Source organism: Lepus europaeus, chromosome 18 (genome assembly GCF_033115175.1).
Source record: "Lepus europaeus isolate LE1 chromosome 18, mLepTim1.pri, whole genome shotgun sequence".
NCBI lineage: Eukaryota > Metazoa > Chordata > Mammalia > Lagomorpha > Leporidae > Lepus > Lepus europaeus.
In genome coordinates this window covers 73241660-73264170 of record NC_084844.1, presented here as the reverse complement: position 1 = coordinate 73264170, position 22511 = coordinate 73241660, and the positions used below count along the sequence as shown (strand labels likewise).

The window sequence follows — 22511 nt, the reverse complement described above, 5'->3', positions numbered from 1 at the left end:
TTTAAGTACTCAATTAGTCACCACAGATCAGAGACAAATACATATAGTATTTGGTTTTTGGGACTGACTTATTACACTAAGTATAATGGCTTCCAGTTGCATCCATTTTATAGCAAAAAGACACCATTTCATCTTTTTTACTACTGCGTAGTATTTCATTATTATTATACAATTATTATTATACAACAATTTCTTCATCCAGTCTTTAGTTGATGGATATATGGGTTGATTCCATATCTTAGCTTCTGTGAATTGAGCTGCAATATACATGGATGTATAGATCACTCATTCATATGCTGAGTTCATTTCCTATGAGTAAATTCCCAGGAGTAGGATGGATGGGTCAAATGGTGGGACTATATTCAGAGTTCTGAGGCATCTCCATACTGTCTTCCACAGTGGCTGTACCAGTTGCATTCCCATCAACCATGGATTAGGGTACCTTTTTCCCCACATCCTTGCCAGCATCTGTAGTTTGTTGATTTCTGTGTTAAAGCCATTCTAACTTGGGTGAAGTAAACCTCATTATGGTTTTGGCTTGCATTTCCCTCTTGGCTAGTGACCTGAGAATTTTTCCATGTGCCTATTGGCCACTTGAATTTCTTCTCTTGAAAAATGCCTGTTCAGAGCCTTTGCCCGTTTCTTAACTTGAACTATTTGATTTGTTACTGTTGAATTACTTGAGTTCATCATATACTCTGGGTATTAATCCTATATCAGTTGCATAGTTTGCAAATATTTATTCCCATTCTGTCAGTTGCCTCTTCACTTTGCTGAGTGAAGTATTTTCACTTTTGTAGTACAAAAGCTTCTCAGTTTGATGTACTCTTATTTTTCAATTTTGGCTTTGATTGCCTGTGCTTCTGACATCTTTTCCAAGTATTTCCCTAAATCAATTTCTTGTAAAGTTTCTCCAATGTTTTCTAGTAATTTGATGGTATCAGGTCATAGATTTATGTCTGTGATCCATTTTTATTTATTTATTTATTTTTTATCCATTTTCAGTGAACTTTTGTGTAAGGTGTATGGTAGGAATCTTGGTTCATACTTCTGCATGAGGAAACCCAGTTTTCCTAGCACCATTTGTTGAAGAGACAGTCCTGGCCCCAGGGATTGATTTTTAACTCTTTTGTCACAGATAAGTTGGTTGTAGATGTGTAGATTGATTCCTGGAATTTCTATTCTGTGCCATTGGTCTACATGTCTGTTTTTGTGCCAGTACCAGGATGTTTTGATTATTACTGCCCTGCAATATGTCTTAGATATATAGAAACACAAGAGACCCTAAATAGCCAAAGCAATCTAAATAATAAAAACAAAGGTGGAGGCATCACAATACTACATCTTAAGTATCATTTTAAAAAAGCAAAATAAATAACATTTGGAGAAAGAAAATGAAAAAAAAACACTACAATGCATAAAAGATTCTATGCATTCAAAATGTTAATCATTAAACATTAAAAGGATATGAGGGCCAGTACCGTGGCTCACTTGGTTAATCCTCCACCTGCAGTGCTGGCATCCCATATGGGCACTGGGTTATAGTCCCAGTTTCTCTTCTTCCAGTCCAACTCTCTGCTGTAGCCCAGGAGGGCAGTGGAGGATGGCCCAAGTGCTTGGACCCATGCACCCGCATGGGAGACCAGGAAGAAGCACCTAGCTCCTGGCTTCGGATCAGTGCAGCACTGGCTGTAGTGGCCATTTGGGGGGTGAAGCTATGGCAGGAAGACATTTCTCTCTGTCTCTCTCCCTCTCACTGTCTAAATCTTATGTGTAAGATAAGTAAAAAAAAACATATGAAGAGGAGGCTGGCATTGTGATACAGTGAATTAAGCCATATTCTGACCTGTGACATGGGCATTCTACTTCAGAATGGTTATTTGAGTCTCAATTGCTCCACCCCCATCCAGCTTCCTTATAATGTGACTTGGGAAGACAGAGGAAGACAGCCCAAGTGCTTGGGTCCTGTTAACCCACATGGGAGACCTGCATGAAGATCCAGGGTCTGAGCTTTGGCCTTGTGCAACCCCAGCTGTTACAGTCATTTAGGGAGTGAATCAGTCAATGGAAGATCTCATTGTGTCTCTCTCTGTTTTTCAAATAAGTAAAATATTTCAAAAATATGTGAAGAATACATTTATAAAAACATAGTGGTACAAATTTATGCAAAATAATATTATAATATTTAAAAACCAAATATTGGATAAAAGTAGCCTGTTTAAAGAATTAGCATTCTGTATTAAAGTATATTATATATGAAAATAAGATTATGACAACTAAATGCTGAGAATTTTTTTATTCTTTATTTGAAAAGAAACAGATCTCCAATCCTCCAGTTCACTCTTCAAAGTACAAAATCTAAGTTTCAATATAAAATATATTGCTAGAGGGCTGGACCCATGGCTCATTAGGCTAATCCTCCACCCGCAGTGCCAGCACACCGAGTTCTAGTCCTGGTTGGGGCACTGGGTTCTGTCCCAGTTGCTCCTCTTTCAGTCAAGCTCTCTGCTGTGGCCCAGTACAGCTCCTACTGTTGCAGCCATCTAGGGAATGAACCAGACCTCTCTTTCTATCTTCATCTCTCTCTGTAACTCTGTCTTTCAAATAAATAAAATAAGTCTTTAAAAAGAAAAAGATGACCTTGTTTCCCACAGCCAAAGCATTTTTTATCAGGAGCTTTAAGGGCAGAAGCCAGTAAGTTATTTTTATAAGTTTCAGTCCCTACAGTTTGACACAATTTGGTCATTTCTGCTGTGGTAGTTTCAGGCTTAGTGTGGACTGTGTTTAATATATTTTTGCAGCCTTGATTTGAATTTCCATAAGACTTTTTTTGAGAGGTAGAGTTATAGGCAGTGATAGAGGCAGAGAGAAAGGTCTTCCTTCCGTTGATTCACTCCTCAAATGGCCACTATGGCTGGCGCTGTGCTGATCCAAAGCCAGGAGCCAGGTGCTTCTTCCTGGTCACCCATGCGGGTACAGGGGCCCAAACACTTGGGCCATCCTCCACTGCCCTCCTAGGCCATAGCAGAGAGCTAGACTGGAAGAGGAGCAACCAGGACTAGAACCCGGTGCCCATATAGGATGCCTATGCCACAGGCGGAGGATTAAACCAAGTGAGCCATGACGCCGGCCCCCAAGACATTTGTTTTAGTAATGCTTTTGCTGCTTCTTGATGATCTAATGCTGCCCAACAGCTTTCTCTAGCCTATCCACAAAGGACATATCGCCTTCAGTAGGTCCCTGGCAAACTACAGAAAAGGAAGTAGAAGGATCTTTAACATCAGCAATCTTTTTCCAAGCTTCTAATGCAATATTAGAAATGTGCACATAAGCCTCCCTTCAAAAATAATCAACTCTGCCAACCAAGATCTGAAAAGGCTCCCTCTCCTAGCAACTGTTCCAAATTAATAGGGACATTGTTATGTAAATTATCAATGGCTTGTATGGAAGCCAAATCTCTATATTCCCAAACAGTGTCCTGCTCTGGAGTAACCAAGATTTTAACCAGAGTTTTTGAATCCCATGGCACCATCTCATATCTTTCTCCCATTCTATCCAATATGCCCACTGTATAAGAATTTTGCAGGGCTGGCACTGTGTATAGCAGGTAAAGCCACCAACTGCAGTGTTGGGTCGGTACCCAATATGGGCACCAGTTCAAGTCCTGGCTGCCTGACTTCTGGTCAAGGTCTTTGTTAAGGAGATAATGTGGTTCAATCTTGTCTTTCTGTTGTGCTGGGGACAGAGAGTTCCAGGATCTTGAGATGAAGTGACAAATCTGTAACCCTTGCTGGGCATGATGATTTGTCCTTTGCACATCTTGCCAAGGGTCCCTCTTTGGGTGCAGGTGCTATGAGTGTGTTGCAAGTGAAAGGAGAGACAGGATACAGAAACTCTGTCCTGAGGAGCACTGCTGGAATGCTCCCTGTGCAGCTCCAGTGTGCTTCCTCCATTGAAAAGGTTACATCAGCTATTTGTATAGTATATGTGCATATTCTAACATTACTTGTAACATTACTTGATAATCCTCAGAATATGATTGTGAAGACATCATTGGCGTTGTGTCTTGGTTTACTGGATAAGCAAGCCTAAGAAAGTAGCTGAATGTCCTTGTGGGAGCCAAAGTTCTGTGAGAACTCAATGTTCTTCTTTATAAAAGGTCACTTACTATTTCTAATCAGTTCCTTATCTCTAATCAGCTCCTGATGCTGCACCCCATGGCAGGAAGAGTGCATCCTCAACTGAGAATGCTTTCACAGAAGCTTTGTTCCTTACATGAGAGATACCTGAAGTCTATCTTGAATACAACCTACCTTATAGAAACTTCATTTTTCACATGAGGATCCTAATTGCTGAGATCCAGAGAAGTAAAATAGGTTGTTCAAGATCACATAGGTAAATTGTAGCAGTGATAACACTACATAAAATTAGGTATCTCAATACATCAGCCACTGTTCTGTCATTATAGTGCTTACTCTGGAGTTAAAGGATAAAATTTGTGGAAAATTAAGATTGGAAAATCAGTAATTGTTATTTTATTACAGTCAAAAACTTCTTTGTATATTTATAAGTTGACATTTTTCTAGTATGTTTACTACTTGAAATGTATAACAAATAGCCTCATCTATTTGCCAAAAGAAGTTATATAAGTTATTACCTATATATGTTTAAAAATTATTTGGTTATTTGCTTGGCATAAGAACTATCCCTGCATATTTGAAAACCTTGAATGGGAGTAAGTCACTTGGGTTTTAAGAATGCTGTATTTTAGGTCTCTTAATGTTTTCAGTGATGATGTTTTAAAGGCTCTGTTTTATCAAAAATGATAAAGAGTTTATTTTTCAGTGCTCATGGCGTTACCACCTAATGAATTATATTAAACTAGACTTCTCAACAAAGTAATTTAATTCTGAATTCTAATATATTGGGATATTTTAAGGTGAGAAAATAGTATTTCTTTCAAATCTCATAAATAAGAATGATAATCAAAATTTGACGATATCTACAGTGTTTCTTCATTTTATTTTAAATATTAGTCAAATTGATAATTTTAATTTTAATTTTAATTAGTGTTTAACAGATTCAATATGGATTATAGATACAATTCTAAGAACACAATTATAAACTCATCCTCCTGATCCACCCTATTCTTCTTTCTTTGTCTTTTTTTTCAGCTTCTGAGATAACATTTTAAATTACACTATAGTAAAAAGGCATAATGATTCAAGGAACAAGCTTAACAAGTAAAAAGAAAAAAATCCTAGTTTTAGTGGAGAAAAACAACATTTGAATGGAAAATTAAAGACGTCAAATAATAAAATCAATATATTTTTAAATTTTTTACTAGAAGCCTCAGAGAAAATCTTTCATTATTTATTCAATGTCAATGCAAAAAATGGATTTGTATGATGCCTTTAAAAACTGATTAATTTGTGTGCAATAAAGTGGAACTTTTCTCAAGTTTTCTTGACAGTCTCACAGAAATACTTACGTTCAGGGACTGGAAGCATTAATATCACCAAGATGTCCATGCTACCAAAAGCAATTTACAGATTCAATGTGATCCCAATCAAAATACCAATGACATTCTTCCTAGATCTAGAGAAAAAGGATGCTAAAACTCATAGAAACACAAGAGACCCTAAATACCTAAATCAATCTTATACATCAAAAACAAAGCTGAACACATCACAATACCAGATTTTAAGATATATTACAGGGTAATTATAATCAAAACAGCCTGGTACTGACAAAAATGGATGTGTAGACCAATGGGACAGAATAGAAACTCCAGAAACCAATCCATGCATCTACAACCAACTAATTTTTGGCAAAGGAGCTATCCCTGGAGCCAGCACAGTCTCATTAACAAATGATGCTGGAAAAACTGGATCTCCACATGCAGAAGTATGAAGTATGACCCCTCCCTTACACCTTACACAAAAATCCACTTAAAATGGATCAAAGACACAAATCTACAGCTGGATACCTTCAAATTACTAGAGAATATTGGAGAAACTATGCAGGACATTGGCATAGGGAAATAGTTCTTGGAAAAGTCCCCAGAAGCATAGGTAGTCAAAGCCAAAATTGGCAAATAGGATTACTTCAAATTGAGAAGCTTTTGCACTGCAAAAGTAACACTCAGCAAAGTGAAGAGGAAACCGAAAGAATGGTAGAAAATATAGGCAAACTATGAAACTGATAAAAGATTAATTTGCAGAATCTATGAAGAGCTCAAGAAACTCTGGGAATAGAGGAACTGAAGACCCATAAATGACAGCTCCTGCCCTGCAGGAACTCCATACACACAGCCTGACCTCTCCCTGGTGACCACTCCAGTCCCCACTGCACAATCGGGGAGACGCAGGGCTGCAATCACACAGATGGCTCTGGGGCCCAGAAGTCTCTGAGAGCAGGTAAGGGCCAGGACTCAAGGGGTTCTGGGTGCCAGTCCAGGCGCCAACTTGAGGGCCAGAGGGAACCCAGGGAAGCGCTGTGCCAGCCATGGGATGGGACCCACAGATTGCAGAGATGATCTCTGGGAGCCCCATGTCCCATCTTCATGTTCACCAAGTCCACCTTCCCCTACTATGGACTCCTGACCCCACACACTCACCATTTCTAGGAATCAGAAACGTGTGGTGTCCTGTGGTGAATGATCAGAGCACAGTGGATGTTTTCTTTACTTCAGAGTTTCCCAGCAGCAGAACACGCTCCTTGGACCTCTCTCAGAGTTGGAACTGGATTGCTATGGTGTCAAAATCCTGCAAGATTACCTAGTGCTTACACCACTGGGCCTGATTGGACGGCCTGCACAGCAGTCAGCATGGATGACACAAAAGATAGAACAAATCAGCATCCTCCATAGCAGAGATGCAACTTCAGGCCACTCCAGATATGTAGAGAGGCATAACCTGGATTCTGGTGCTAAGGTCCTCCTTTAGGGCTGTGTCCTTTTACCAGCAAGATCCTGCCTCCTCCTGGGACTCCCCTTGTTTCCTCATGAGTCTTCCTGGGAGAATCCTACCTGGAGGGTGCAATAACTTGCTTAAGGTGAGTTAGAGAGTAATGGCCATTTATTGGCTTCTGAGCCTTTTCCTTGTCTTCATATTCTCTGTGGTTTCATTTGTGATGTTTTTAATATTTATTTTAAGAATCTTTATGATTATTACATAATTAATCCTTTTTTTCTTTTATGTCTCTTGTAGGTATTTGTTTTCTGCTCTGTTTCATGTCCTTTAATATTCTTTTATATTTATCTCTTGTTGGTACTTAGTAAATCATGGAAATCTTTCTGGTAATCTCCTTAAATTGTTTATTATTTGTATCTTTTTAGATTTTAATGAATTATCTCTATGTAATTGTCATCCTATGTGACAATTTTATTCCTTAGAAGTTACCTTTACACCTTTGATTTACTTTTTGCCATTTTATTTCCTTGATGACCCTCCAGTAGGAAATTGAAGATAAATAGTGGCAGCCTCCTGATTTAGGCTTACTTCCAGGAAGAAAGCTTGCAGTGATCCTGTATTAGCTGCGTTGTTTGTTGTAGGTTCCGTTTTGTCTTGATCAGATTGAGGAAGTCACTTTTTGCTTATTTTTACTGATAGCAAGTATTTTTTCACTAAATGCCAAATTTTATTAAATGTTTTTCAACATGTAATCTAACTGATCTTGTGATTTGCTTTTGTATTTTTTACCTGCTTGCATGACTTTTTTGGTAAGTTTTTTTTTTCAGGCAGAGTTAGCGAGAGAGACAGAGAGAAAAGTCTTCCTTTCCTTTGGTTCACCCCCCAAATGGCCACTATGGCCAGTGTGCTGTGCCAATTTGAAGCCAGAAGCCAGGTGCTTCCTCCTGGTCTCCCATGTGGAGGCAGGGCCCAAGCACTTGGGCCATCCTCCACTGCCTTCCTGGGCCACAGCAGAGAGCTGGACTGGAAGAGGAGCAACCAGGACAGAACCTGGTGCCCCAACTGGACTAGAACCTTGGGTGCTAGAGCCACAGGCTGAGGATTAGCCAAGTGAGTCATAGCACCAGCCTTGTTTTGTAATCTTAATAAATCTTGTTTTTATTATCTCTTGCTTGCAATGTATCTATTATGTTTTCATGTATGATTTTATTTATCACAATAATACTTTGTTTAGAATATTTGTATCTCTGCTTATGAAAGGGGTGCTTTTAAAAATTATTTCAAATCTTGGTCCACTTGCCTCATAATTGATGTAATGTTGGTTTCACAAAAGAAATTTCAAAATATTTTTTGCTTATTTCCACTTTGAATAGGTATGGAAACATTTTTTTTTCTTTAGAAGTTTCGAGTATGCCAGTAAGTTTGGACCAGAAATTTTGATTGTGAAATCTTTCTCTGACTCATTGGTTGGAGTTTTCAAAATGTGATTCAACTTACTTGAGATATATATATATATATATATATATATATATATATACATATATATATGAGTTTCCTTATTTTATGTTATAAGGGGAGAATAACCATAATGATACAGTACAGGCAGCAGTTTATCATCATTTCATTAGTTAATGTGATAAGCTTTCATAAGTCATTTGAATAAAGTGGTCAGATTTAGAAAGAAAGATGGCAGTCTTAGCTAAATTTGAATTTCAATAAATAACATACATTTTAGTTTGATTATGTTCCACACAGTATTAGGGTGCACTACATTTTTAAAGAAGATTCATTTATATATTTGAAAGAGTTACACAGAGGGTGAAGGTGAGGCAGACAGAGAGAGGTCTTCCATCTGATTCACTCCTCAATTGGCTGCAATGGCCAGAGCTGCACCCACCCAAAGCCATGAGCCAGGAGCTTCCTCCAGGTCTCCCACACAGGTGCAGGGGACCAAGGACCTGGGATATCCTTCACTGCTTTCCAAGGCCACAGCAGACAGGAGGATCAGAAGTGGAGCAGCCAAGACTTGAACCAGTGCCCACATGGAGTGCCAGTACTGCAGAGGGTGGCTTCATCCACTACATGAGAACACTGGCCTGGAAGGTACCCTCTCAGTAGCATACACATTGTCTTCCAATCAAGTCTGTTTAACTTGAACTCATAATAGTTTTGCTTTAAAATTGTGTTTCTGAAGGATTTTCAGAGTGTGGATTAAAATATAAACAGACAACTTAAGAGAATCAAGAAAAAGATGAAAATGAGGTGGGATTTTGGACAACTGGCCTTTGTTTCTGGTAAGGCAATGAAATTATAAAACGAATGTGCAAAACTAAATGATAGAAATGGGCTGAAAAATAGATCCAGTCATTCGTCCTGCTCTGTTCCTTGGACATGTCCGACATGTGGAAAAAGTGAAGTAATCATTCTTCATTAAATTTGGTAGAAATACACTGCTGGATATTCATGGAGCCAGCACTGTGGCTCACTTAGTTAATCCTCTGCCTTGTGGCATCGGCATCCCATATGGGTGCCGGGTTCTAGTCCTGGTTGCTCCTCTTTCAGTCCAGCTCTCTGCTGTGGCCCAGGAAGGCAGTGGAGAATGGGCCAAGTACATGGACTCCTGCACCCATATGGGAGACCAGGAGGAAGCACCTGGCTCCTGGCTTCGGATTGGCACAGCGCCAGCCATAGCAGCCATTTGGGGGGTGAACCAACAGGAGGAAGACCTTTCTTTCTGTCTCTTTCATTATCTAACTCTATCTGTCAAATAAATAAAAAAAATACAAAATATTAATGAAATCATATACCTGATACTCATAGAATGTTCTCATACAGGAAAAAAGTAATACTGTGTTTTCATTATGAGATATGGGATGATAGGAGTTAAAAATTAATAGAAAATACATAATATAAAATTTATGCTTGGATTTAAATATTTTTTGCACAAAGTACATGTCTTTTAATCCCATTTCCACAATCTCAATATCCCCTTCTAAGTATATACTAAGCAATCTCCTATGAATCCCATGTTGTTTTTGTACTGCCCAGTATTCAAAGTGAGTCTTAACATACTATTCTAAGGTTCTACATTATGACTAAATGAAATAAAATACCACATCTGCAGTTGTGAAAGTTTGGAGTTTTTTATTTTTAAAGATCTATTTATTTATTTGAACTGCAAAGTTACAAATGGAGAGGGAGAGATAGAGATATTTCATCCACTAGTTCACTCCCTAAATGGCCACAGTGGCCAGAGCTGGGCTGTCTGAAACCAGGAGCCAGGAATTTCTTCCAGTTAACCCATAAGGCTGTAGGGGCCCAAATAGTTGAGCCATCCTCCACTGCTTTCCCAGGCATATTAGCAGGGAGCTGGATGAGAAATGGAGCATTTGGGAGTCACACCAGCACACATATGTGATTCCAGCACCACAGTGACAGTTTTACCTGCTGTGGCTCTGTGCCAGGTGCAAAAGGACTTTTAAATCAGAGACCTCATTGGTTGAAAATTAAATATGTGGATCTTCCTTTTTCTCACAAATATTTGTTAGTGATTACCAATAAATTCATGGTGCCAAACTTCACTTTTTGAATTGCTGTCTATGCTGATATGCATTTATTGCATCCACCAAATTGCAGAGGAATTCCATTTGAGTGTAACCAGAAAATCACAGGCAAACTCGTTTTGCAGAAAAGTAAAATTCTTCTGTTCTTCAAGAGGCTTAAATTACATCTTCAGAAACACACACATCATCTTGGTCAGTGTTGCCTGTAGATTTTGAAACATAATACCCCAGTTTGCAGAGTGCTTGTATAACATAACTGATACTACGTGAAAACTGTTGTGTTTTTTTTCTTTTGGTCAGAATAAAAACCGAACGAAAGAGATATGGCAACAAACAAATTCAAAATCATAAAAAATGAAGAAATTGCAGATGGACAATGGAATTATCAGCTGATGCGCCCAAAATGATTCAACCAACATTGGAAAGCCCATTCCTGTGCCCTGATTTAAAAAGATCATTTACTCAGTTACTTGAATTCCATTTTCCAGCATGAAACACAATGTAACCTCTTAAAATTCATTAAATACAGTGATATACACGAAATATACACCAGAAAGCCCAAAGGAAAGAGGCTGTTGCAAGATCTGATACTGAGTTAGCCACAGGAGAACCAGATTGTTCTCATTTCATCCACCCAAAACTGGCCAAATTGCAGAGGAATTCCATTTGGGTATAACCAGAGAATCGCAGGCAAACTCGTTTTGCAGAGAACTAAATTCTTCTGTTCTAAAAAAGGCTTAACTTTCATCTTCACGAACACAAACATCATCTTGGTCAGTGTTGCCTGTAGATTTTGATATATAAATCTCCAGTTTGTAGTGTGCTGGTATAGCAAAATTTATAAGATGACAAAAATGTTGTTTCATTGGTCAGAATAAATAATGAATGCAAAAGATATGGCAACAAACAAATTCAAAACCAGAAGAAATGAAATAATTGCAGATGGATAATGGAATTATCAGCTGATGTGCCCAAAGCTATTAAACCAACCTGGAATTCCAGAAAGCCCATTCCTGTGCCCTGATTTAAAAAGACAATTCATCCAGTCACCTGAATTCCATTTTCCAGCATGAAACACAATGTGAAAACGTAAAATTCATTAAAAAGAGTGAAATACACCAAGTATACACCAGAAAGCCCAAAGCAAAGAGGCTGTTGCAAGATCTGATACTGAGTTAGCCACAGGAGAACCAGATTTTTGTCGCTTCATCCACCCATAACTGGCCAAATTGTGGAGGAATTCCATTTGAGTGTAACCAGAAAATCGCAGGTAAACTCGTTTTGCAGAAAACTAAAATACTTCTGTTCTATGAAAGGCTTAACGTTCATCTTCACAATCACAAACATCGTCTTGGTTCTTGTTGGCAGTAGATTTTGAACCATAATACTCCAATTTGTAGAGTGCTTGTTTATCAAAATAGATACTACATCAAAACTGTTAGTTTTTTTGGTCAGAATAAAAAAATGAATGAAAGAGAACTGGCAACAAACAAATTAAAAACCTAAAGAAATGGAGGGAATTTAAGGTGAACAATGAAATTATCAGCTCATGTGCCCAAAACAATTAAACCAAACTTGAATCCCAGAAAGCCCACTGCTGTGCCCTGATTTAAACAGACCATTCATCCAGTTACCTGAATTCCATTATCCAGCATGAAACACAATGTGACATCATAAAATTCATTAAAAATAATGAAATACACAAAATATATGCAAGAAAGCCCAAAGGAAAGAGGCTGTTGCAAGATCTAATCTTGAGTTAGCGACACGAGAACCGGATTTTTCTCTTTCTTCCACCCATAGCTGGCGAAATTGCAGAGGAATTCCATTTGATTGTAAGCAGATAAATGCAGAAACTCATTTTTGCAGAAAACTAAAATGCTTCTGTTTTACAAAAGGCTTAAGTTTAATCTTCACAAACACAACCATCATCTTGGTCAGTGTTGCCTGTAGATTTTGATCCATAAAACTCCAGTTTGTTGTATGCTTAAATATCAAAATTTATACGATGTCAAAATTGTAGTTTTTTTTGTTGTTCAGAATAAAAAATGAATGAAAGAGAAATGGCAACAAATTCAAAATGAGAAAAAATGAGGGAATTGCAGATCAACAATGGAATTATTGGCCGATCTACCCAAAGTTATGAAACCTACCTGGAATTCCATGAAACCAAATCCTGTGCCCTAATTTAAAAAGATCATTCATCCAGTTACCTGAACTCTGTTACCCCTCATGAAACACAAGGTAACATCTTAAATTCATTAAAAATATGAAATTCACAGCCGGCACCATGGCTCAACATGCTAATCCTCTGCCTTGCGGCGCCAGCACACTGGGTTCTAGTCCTGGTCGGGGCACCGGATTCTGTACCGGTTGCCCCTCTTCCAGGACAGCTCTCTGCTGTGGCCAGGGAGTTCAGTGGAGGATGGCCCAAGTGCTTGGGCCCTGCACCCCATGGGAGTCCTATCAAAGTCTTAACTTTCCTCTTCAAAACACAAACATCATCTTGGTCAGTGTTGCCTGTAGATTTTGATCCATAATACCCCAGTTTGCAGTGTGCTTGTATATAATAATGGGTACAACATCAAAACTTTTTTTTTAATTTGGTTCGAATAAAAACTGAAAGAAAGAGATATGGCAACAAATTTAAAAAAAAGAAAAAAAACCAAGATAATTGCATATTAATAAAAAATTATCTGCTGATGTGCCCAAACCTATAAAACCAACATTGAATTCCAGAAAGCTCAATCCTCTGCCCTGATTTAAGAAGATCATTTATTCACTTACGTGAATTCCATTTTCCAGCATGAAACACAATGTAACCTCATAAAATTCTTAAATATATTGAAATGGGTGGCAAGATGGCAGAATAGGAAGGGCGCACACTGATAGTCCGGGAACAGACAGTTTAATAAAAGTGGAGATACTGCAGGTTCAAGGAAGAGTAGGGGAAGAAACAGCAGAGGAAAATCTTCTGGAACTAGTGATTCACAGTGGACCTGCGTGGAGAGCGTGGGAGCCCAAGTTCAGGACACCAGCGGCAGACTCAACACACCAACACTGGAACGCAAGGTGAGCTGAACCTCAATAGCCCGAGACACCAGTGAGAAAGCAGAAAGAGGAGACTAGAGGGAACAAGGCTTGAAACTCCATGGGGAAAAGTTCACCAGGCTAACTAGAAGAGAGAGAGGAAAAAAAAGTGACTGATATGGACATGAGTTTCTCTCTCCGCTCACCCCTCAAAGATGAGCAACACAAAGAGAGGGGTCATTTTGGACATACGTCATAAGCAGGGTGACCTCAGGGCTGCACTGGCCCTGAGCCTAGCAGAAAAACCTGACTCTAGGGGGTGAAATAACAGGAGATTCGGATCTAACTTGGCAACCCAGTGGGAGACTGCAGGAGAATTGGAGCCCACACTGAGGGCAGCAGACATTCCCTGGGTGGTCCTTGGAAAGAGCTTCCGATCTCTGGCTCCTGTAGGTATATCATTCGCCTGGTAACTACCTCCAATTACATTCAGCTGTGTGGAATTATGTCCCTTTTGAATAAAAAAAAAAGAATGAAAGAAAGGGAGATTTACCATGCCTAACCTGGGAGTGTCACCTTTGGCACACCCTCAACCCTGAGGAACCAAACAGAGCTCTCAGCCTACACTCATCTCAAGCCTCTAAGGCTCCACCAAAAGCAGACAGTCCACTTAATAAAGAGCCATAGTATAACAAGAAAAAACACCACAGTGAAGAAACCAAATATCTCCAAAATGCCAAACAACAAATGCAAAAACCGAGGTAACAGGAACAAGGAAGACACTATGACGCCCCCAAATGAAAAAGACTCCCCAATTCAAGATTATGAAGATGATGAGATAGAAGAAATGAAAGACGCATATCTCAATAAATTGACAAGAATATTAAGAAGTTCTCAAAAACAAATTCTTGAACTACAGAAATCCTTAATGGACAAGATAGAAAATCTCTCTCGTGAAAATGAAATATTAAGGAGGAATCAAAATGAAATGAAACAACTAGTAGAACAAGAAACTGTGATAGTGATGAGAAATCATAATGAAATGAAGAATTCAATAGATCAAATGACAAACACATTAGAGAGCCTTAAAAACAGAATGGGCGAAGCAGAAGAGAGAATATCAGACTTAGAAGACAGAGAACAGGAAAGGAAACAGGCAAACCAAAGAAAAGAAGAGGAAATTAGAAATCTAAAAAATATTGTTGGGAATCTACAGGATACTATTAAAAAACCTAACATTCGGGTTCTAGAAGTTCCTGAAGGCATGGAGAGGGAGAAAGGATTAGAAGGCATTTTCAGTGAGATACTAGCAGAAAATTTCCCAGGTTTGGAGAAGGACAGAGGCATCTTAGTACAGGAAGTTTATAGAACACCTAATAAACATGACCAAAAGAGATCCTCACCGTGACATGTTGTAATCAAACTCACCACAGTGAAACATAAAGAAAAGATTCTAAAATGTGCAAGAGAGAAATGTCAGATTACTCTCAGAGGATTTCCAAGTAGACTCACAGCAGACTTCTCATCAGAAACCCTACAAGCTAGAAGGGAATGGCGAGACATAGCCCAGGAACTAAGAGAGAAAAACTGCCAGCCCAGAATATTATATCCTGCAAAGCTCTCATTTGTGAATGAAGGTGAAATAAACTTTTCATAGCAAACAGAAATTGAAAGAATTTGTTGCCACTCGTCCTGCCCTGCAAAAGATGCTTAAGATGTGCTACACACAGAAATACGGTCACCAATATGAAAGAAGGTAAAGGAAGGAAACCTCACAGCAAAAGATCACAGGAAGCTCAATTTCTCTTTGACATAGAATTAAACTCTGATGCTCTGTTAAAGCAATGTGTTAAAGTAATCTATTATGTTCTCTTGATGTCTGTTAAATTCTAATTGTTCAAAAACAGCTGAATTTTTAGTAAGAGCTATGGGTTATTTAAATATGTGTTTATTTTCAAAGATCTGAATTATCACCTTGTAACAATGATCAAATTTGGTTTATGTTATGTCATGATTTTAAGGAATCTTATTTCAACCAGATATTTTGGATTTTGAGCCTTCTTGGCATTCTTGACAGGCATTCAAAAAATCAAAGTGTCAAACAATCTGGTCTCTAAAATTTCCAGTAAATCCTGGACTTTGGTTTTTCCAGTTTGGGCCCAACTGAAAAAATCGAAGGACCTATGTCTCTCATCTTATAGAGATACCAACTAATCAGGCTATTTGGATTATATTAGAAGTACTGTCAAGATGTGACATGGTACTAAATTTTAAGTTTCTAGAATGGAAAATGCTATTAATACAAATGTTTGAGAATTAAAAAGTCTAATGGTCTTGTGTTACTAGACATGATAGTTATCTTAATGAGAAAGCCCCAGAGGCCTAAAGGGTTAAATACTTGTAAAATCCTACAGGTGCTTTCAAAAATACTGTGAAGTAAGCAAGTGCCTTTTGTTGGTTGATGAGTTTACAATTTTAAACATGGCAACTTAAAGTCTTTTGTCATCCACAGTTATATATGATGTGCTGCTCATAAAACTAAAGCGTTGTTGGTTCTGTGTTTAGCTGTCCTCCTATAGGTTCCTATGGACTTTTTCCAGCCCCTTCTATTGTATTCAGTACTTTGGGATGGCTCTGTAAGCAGATGAAGCCAATAATGTAGTAAAAGTTCCAACTGAGAGAAAGTATGGTTAACTGAGGTTACTAAAAACAAAAAGCAATTCAAATCAATTGGCAATCTACAAAAAGAGTTAAAGATTTTAAAAGCTAGTATTAAAATTGCTATATTGGTCTATTATGTTATGTTATATGTGTGTACATATTGTATGTCCACATGGGAAAATTTTAAGAGTTTTATTTTAATTGGCTTATAGATAAAATTGTCCATAAATTTAAGCTGCTAAAATCAATCAAAGATACATTTTAATTTGTGGGACCTGAATCTGTGTATCATATGTTTTATACTTGTTGGTAGAAAGAAACTAAAAACATTTTATATGGTTGAGCTTAAGTTTACTGGTTAAACAAACTACCCCACGTTAGATATTTAAGTGGTTTTTCAAAATACATGATTCTTAAAATTTCGAGAAGGCATTGGACCTTCTGGTAAATGTTTTCTTAAGCTGTTATCTAATGGTTGAAACTATTTGCTAAGTATTCATGTAATATTGCTATTGTCAGCAAGCGATCTAGGACTTGCTCCCTCATTTCTCTATTCTAAGCCCAACTTGTTCTTTCATTTCTCTATTCTCCTAAAGGTAGGAAATGAATTCTATTATGAAGGAACCTGTAGGATACACAATTTAATCTTTAGACCTTATAAAAGAAATGGCTAACATTTTTCTGTAATAGCATAGCCAAAATAAGAGCATAAGTTATAATCTCGTAGCTATATTTACTTCGCCATCAGCGAAGTAAACAGTAAGTAGAAAAAACCTCCCTTTCAGACCAAAGGGAAAGAAAGTTTCAAAGTGAGAATATAATTTTCCTCATGGGCATTGTCTACCTTAGAAAAACTACTACAGAACATGCCTGTGACTATACACTTGTAGTTCAGGCCACCGAAGTTTAGAGATGGGACATGCACACTCCCTTGACTTGCATCCTCTGGTCTGCTTTAACAAAAACCAGGAGGAAAAGAAAGCGAGGCATCAGAAGCAATGGGTGGCAGGCCTATTAATGGCTGATCTGTACTGTGATCTGCCCTCAAGGAGACCCAACAGGCCAGTCCACTGCAGTGGCTTTCAATGTGATAAGCCTAGGCTTCAGCAGAAGTCAACTTGTGAAGAGCCCTGGCAGCTATGCCAATCGTTGGATCACTGGAAATGGACCTGCCCTGGAGTCGAAGGATGCCCAGGTCAGAGCCACAGATCTTATTGGCTCTAAGCTGAAAAGCCCTTCACTCAGCCCAACTTCCAAAGTGAGCACTGCAGCTGAGGGGACGGCCAAGTAAGGTCAGCAACATTGAAGGCAGAACTGTAAATTTCTTGTTAGAGATTCCACCTGCCTTTACCTGGCCAGCTCTCCTCTCAGGCCAGCCAAGTAATGAAAGTCAACAGAGTGCCTTCCCCTAGGAGGTTCACACCTCCCTTAGGATGTACCCCATGTGAAGAGATAGATAGGTCTGGGCCTCTTAACTCACAAGGCCTAAAGCCCAACAGATTATTATCAAGCCCCTTCTGTCAGGTTATATTTGCCTCTCAATCAGAAAACTTAATTGTAGCTTAGACAGCACCTTTCTTAGCTCCTCTAATAATGACTCTGTCCTTTCTTCTAGACCCTGTCTAGCACACTTGGGCCTCATTCCTTCGTAATCATAACCTCTACTCTACCACCAATGGCTCTACTCCCAACCTGTGTGTTCTGATGGTCCTCTTCCCCATTTAATGCTGTATAATTTTTCATACCTCATTATTGTCACTCTTAGGATCATTGGTTACTATCCTCACCCTGTCTTTTATGACCTTGTCTAAATATGATCAGAGTCAGAGAACTTGGAAGGCTTCCATAGCCTTGGCAACTCATGATGAGAACCTAGTGTGGTTACTGGCGCCATAAACTAGAGTGTCAATTTGTTAGGTCAACAAAAGGAGTCACTGTGCACTTGCTCCTCATGTGGGATCTCTGTCCTTAATGTGCTGTACATTTTGATTTAATGCTATAACTAGTACTCAAACAGTATGTTTCACTTTGTGTTTCTATGTGGATGCAAACTGTTGAAATCTTTACTTAATGTATACTAAATTGATCTGCTGTAAACAAAGAAAATTTAAAATGAATCTTGATGTGAATGGAAGGGGAGAGGGAGAGGGAGAGGGGAGGGTTGCGGCTGGGAGGGAAGTTATGGGAGGGGGAAGGCATTGTAATCCATAAGCTGTACATTGGAAATTTATATTCATTAAATAAAAGTTAAAAAAATATAGTGAAATGCACAAAAATCCTCAAGAAAACCCAAAGTAAAGAGGCTGTTGCAAGTTCTCATACTGAATTAGCCACTGAATAACCAGATTGTTCTCATTTCATCCACCCATAACTGGCCAAATTGTGAGGAATTCCGATTGAGTATAACCAGAAAATCGCAGACAAACTCATTTTGCATAAAACTAAAGTCCTTCTGTTCTATGAAAGGCTTAACTTTCATCTTCAGAAACACAAACATCATCTTGGTCAATGTTGCCTGTAGATTTTGATCCATAAAACTCCATTTTATAGTGTGCTTGCATATGAAAATATACAACATGAAATATGTTGTTTCTTTGGTAAGAATAAATAATGAATGAAAGAGAAATGGCAACAAACAAATTAAAAACCAGAAGACATGGAGGGAATTGCAGATGAACAATGGACGTATTGGTTGATGCACCCAAAAGTATTAAACCAACTTGGAATTCCAGAAAGCCCATTCCCATGCCCTGATTTAAAAGACCATTCATCCAGTTACCTCAATTCCGTTATCCAACATGAAATACAATGTAACATCATAAAATTAATTAAAATAGTGGAATACACAAAACATATGCAAGAAAGCCCAAAGCAAAGGGGCTGTTGCGAGATCTGAGATTGTGTTAGCCACAAAAGAACCTGATTTGTTTCATTTCATCCTCCTAAAACTGGCCAAATTTTGGAGGAGTTATGATTGAGTCTAACCAGAAAATCGCAGGCAAACTCATTTTGCAGAAAACTAAAATCCCTCTCTTCTATTAATGGCTTAAATTTCATTTTCAGAAACACAAACATAATCTTGGTCAGTGTTGCCTGTAGATTTTGAACCACAATATTGCAGTTTGTAGAGTGTTTTTATATCAGAATGGATACTACGTCAAAACTGTTGGTTTTTTTTTTCCCGAATAACTAATGAATGAAAGAGATACAGCAAGAAACTAATTAAAAACCAAAAAAGGATGAATTGCAGATGAACAATGGACTTATCAGATAATGTGCCCCAAACTATAAAAACAACCTTGAATTCCAGAAAGTGCAATCCTGTGCCCTGATTTAAAAAGACCATTCTTCTAGTTACCTGAATTCCATTTTCCAGCATGAAGCAAAATGTAACATCATTAAATTCATTAAAAATAGTGAAATACACAAAAAATAGGTAAGGAATCCAAAGCAAAGAGGCTGTTGCAAGATATGGTATTGAGTTATCCACAGCAGAACCAGATTTTCTTGTTCATCCACCCATTACTGGCCAAATTGCTGAGGAATTCCCATTAATTTTTACCAGAAAATCACAGGCAAACTGTTTTGTGTGTGTGTGTGTGTGTGTGTTTTCCTTTTCTGTGCTTACAAGTTGTTACTGCTTGAATTCCGTAATTAGTGGAGGGTTATCCCTGTTTGTAAAATTAAATTTAAAGCATGTCATTGTAATAATAATAAGAGGAAATAAGAAAGGAAAGAGGAGGGAGGTAGACACTAACAGAGAGAGGGTATAGTGGGAAATTTCATTATTCTCTTAAAGCCATGTATGTCAAATACATGAAAATTGTTCCTCTCATTTACAGTTTTTATTTTTTACATTTTTTTATTTGTATGAAAGACAGAGTTACATAGTGCAGAGGCAGAGATGTAGAGTGAGAGAAAGAGAGAAGTCTTCCACCTGCTGGTTTACTCCAAAATGGGTCACAACAGCAGGAGCTGGGTTTATCTGAAACCAGGATCCAGAAACTTCTTCCAGGTCTCCCATAGGGGTGCAGGAGCCCAAGGACTTGGACTATCTTGTAATGCTTTACCAGGCCACAGCAGGGAGCTGGATCAGAAGTTGAGCAGCCAGTTCTTGAACTGGCAGCCATATGGAATGCCGGCGCTGCAGGTGGCACCCTTAGCTGCTATGCCACATTGCTGGACCCTCCATTTATTTAAATAAAAGTTATTTATAATTGGTAAATCCAGTATAGAAATGAAGATATATAATTGAACAATGAACTTAGGAAATAAAGTTCAAACACACTAATAATAAAAAAATTCAAAACAACAGTAGATGACATTTTAATGACTCAATTGATGATTCTTTTTTTAGCTTTTTTAATAAATATAACTTTTTCAAGTACAGCTTTTGGATTATAGCAGCTTTCCCACCCCCTAACCTCCCTCCCACCTGCAACCATCCCATCTCCCACTCCCTCTCCCAACCCATTTTTCATCGTCATTTTCAATTATCTTTATATACAGAAGATCTACTTAGTATTTACTAAGTAAAGATTTCAACAGTTTGCAGCCACATAGACACACAAAGTATAGAGTACTGTTTGAGTATTAATTATGCCCTTAATTCACATAGTACAACACATTAAGGACAGAGATCCTACATGGGGAATAAGTGCACAGTGACTCCTGTTGTTGATTTAACGATTGACACTCTTATGATGTCAGTAATCACCTGACACCCTTGTCATGAGCTGCCTAGGCTATGGAAGCCTCTTGAGTTCACCAACTCCGATCTTTTTTAGACAAGGCTACAGTCAAAATGGAAATTCTCTCTTCCCTTCCATTCTTCCCACTGGGATCTCACTCACAGAGATCTTTCACTTAGGCCGTTTTTTTTTTTTTTTGCCACAGTTTCTTGACTTTCCATGCCTGAAATACTCTCATGGGCTTTTTAGCCAGATCCGAATGCCTTAAGGGCTGATTTTGTGGCCAGAGTGCTGTTTAGGACATCTGCCATTCTATGAGTCTGCTGTGTATCCCACTTCCCACGTTGGATCATTCTCTCCTTTTTTTTTTTTGACAGGCAGAGTGGACAGAGAGAGAGAGACAGAGAGAAAGATCTTCCTTTTTGCCGTTGGTTCACCCTCCAATGGCCGCCGCGGTCGGCGCAGTGCGGCTGGTGCACCACGCTAATCCGATGGCAGGAGCCAGGTGCTTCTCCTGGTCTCCCATGGGGTGCAGGGCCCAAGGACCTGGGCCATCCTCCACTGCACTCCCTGGCCACAGCAGAGAGCTGGCCTGGAAGAGGGGCAACCGGGACAGAATCCAGCACCCTGACCGGGACTAGAACCCAGTGTGCCAGTGCCGCAAGGCAGAGGATTAGCCTGTTGAGCCACGGCGCTGGCCCCATTCTCTCCTTTTTAATTCTATCAGTTAGTATATGCAAACAATAGTCTTGTTTATCTGATCCCTTTGACACTTAATCCTATCATTTTGATCAATTATGAACTGAAACTGACTTTGACTAGTGAGATGGCATTGGTACACATGCCACCTTGATGGGACTGAATTGGAATCCCCTGGCACATTTCTAACAATACCATTGGGGTAAGTCTGATTGAGCATGTGCCGAACTGTACATCTCCTCCCTCTCTTATTCCGACTCTTATATATAAACTACTTTCAATTTAAAAGATCATTAGTCCTGAAGAAAGGACCTAGATTAAATAACTTTAATTCTTCTGGAAAAATCTTTTTTTTTCATTGTATTTAAGGTCTGCAAGTTTCATGTATTTCATATATACAGATTTCGGAACATATTTTAACATGATTAATACAGTAAGGTTGTTGGTTGTTCATGAGGCTATTTCCATGGCTTAAATCCCCTAACACAAGTCCCCTCTCTCCCATTCACAATCTTTTCAGTTTTCAATAATAACTTTCATACACAGTTTTCATTTAAAAATAAATGAGAGCTCTTTTGGGTGCCTAATGCCTCACTTTGAATCCAGCTTCCTGCTAATGTTAATTCTAATGCTTCCATCAGTAGAGGATGGCCCAAGTAGGTGGGCCACTGCCACCCCAATAGGAGACTCAGATGGGGTTCCAGGCTGCTGGTTTCAGGGTCAGACCCAGCCTTTTTGGTAATTTGAGGCAATAAACCAGAAGTTGGAAGATTTCTCAATATCTCTTCTCTCTCATTCATGGGCTTTTAAAAATATTTTATTCATTTGAAAGAGTTACAGAGAGAGAGAGGTCTTCTTTGCCTGGTTCATTCCTCAAATGGCTGCAACAGCTGAGGCTGGGACAGGCTGAACCAGAAGCCAGGAGTTTCTTTCAGGTATACAACATGGAGGCA

General features: G+C 38.7%; 1 pseudogene; it reads right to left on the bottom strand.

Annotated features, from left to right (window-relative positions):
- LOC133777375 (serine/arginine-rich splicing factor 3-like) overlaps positions 1-22511 on the bottom strand; it is a 391636-nt pseudogene that overhangs the window by 180486 nt on the left and 188639 nt on the right.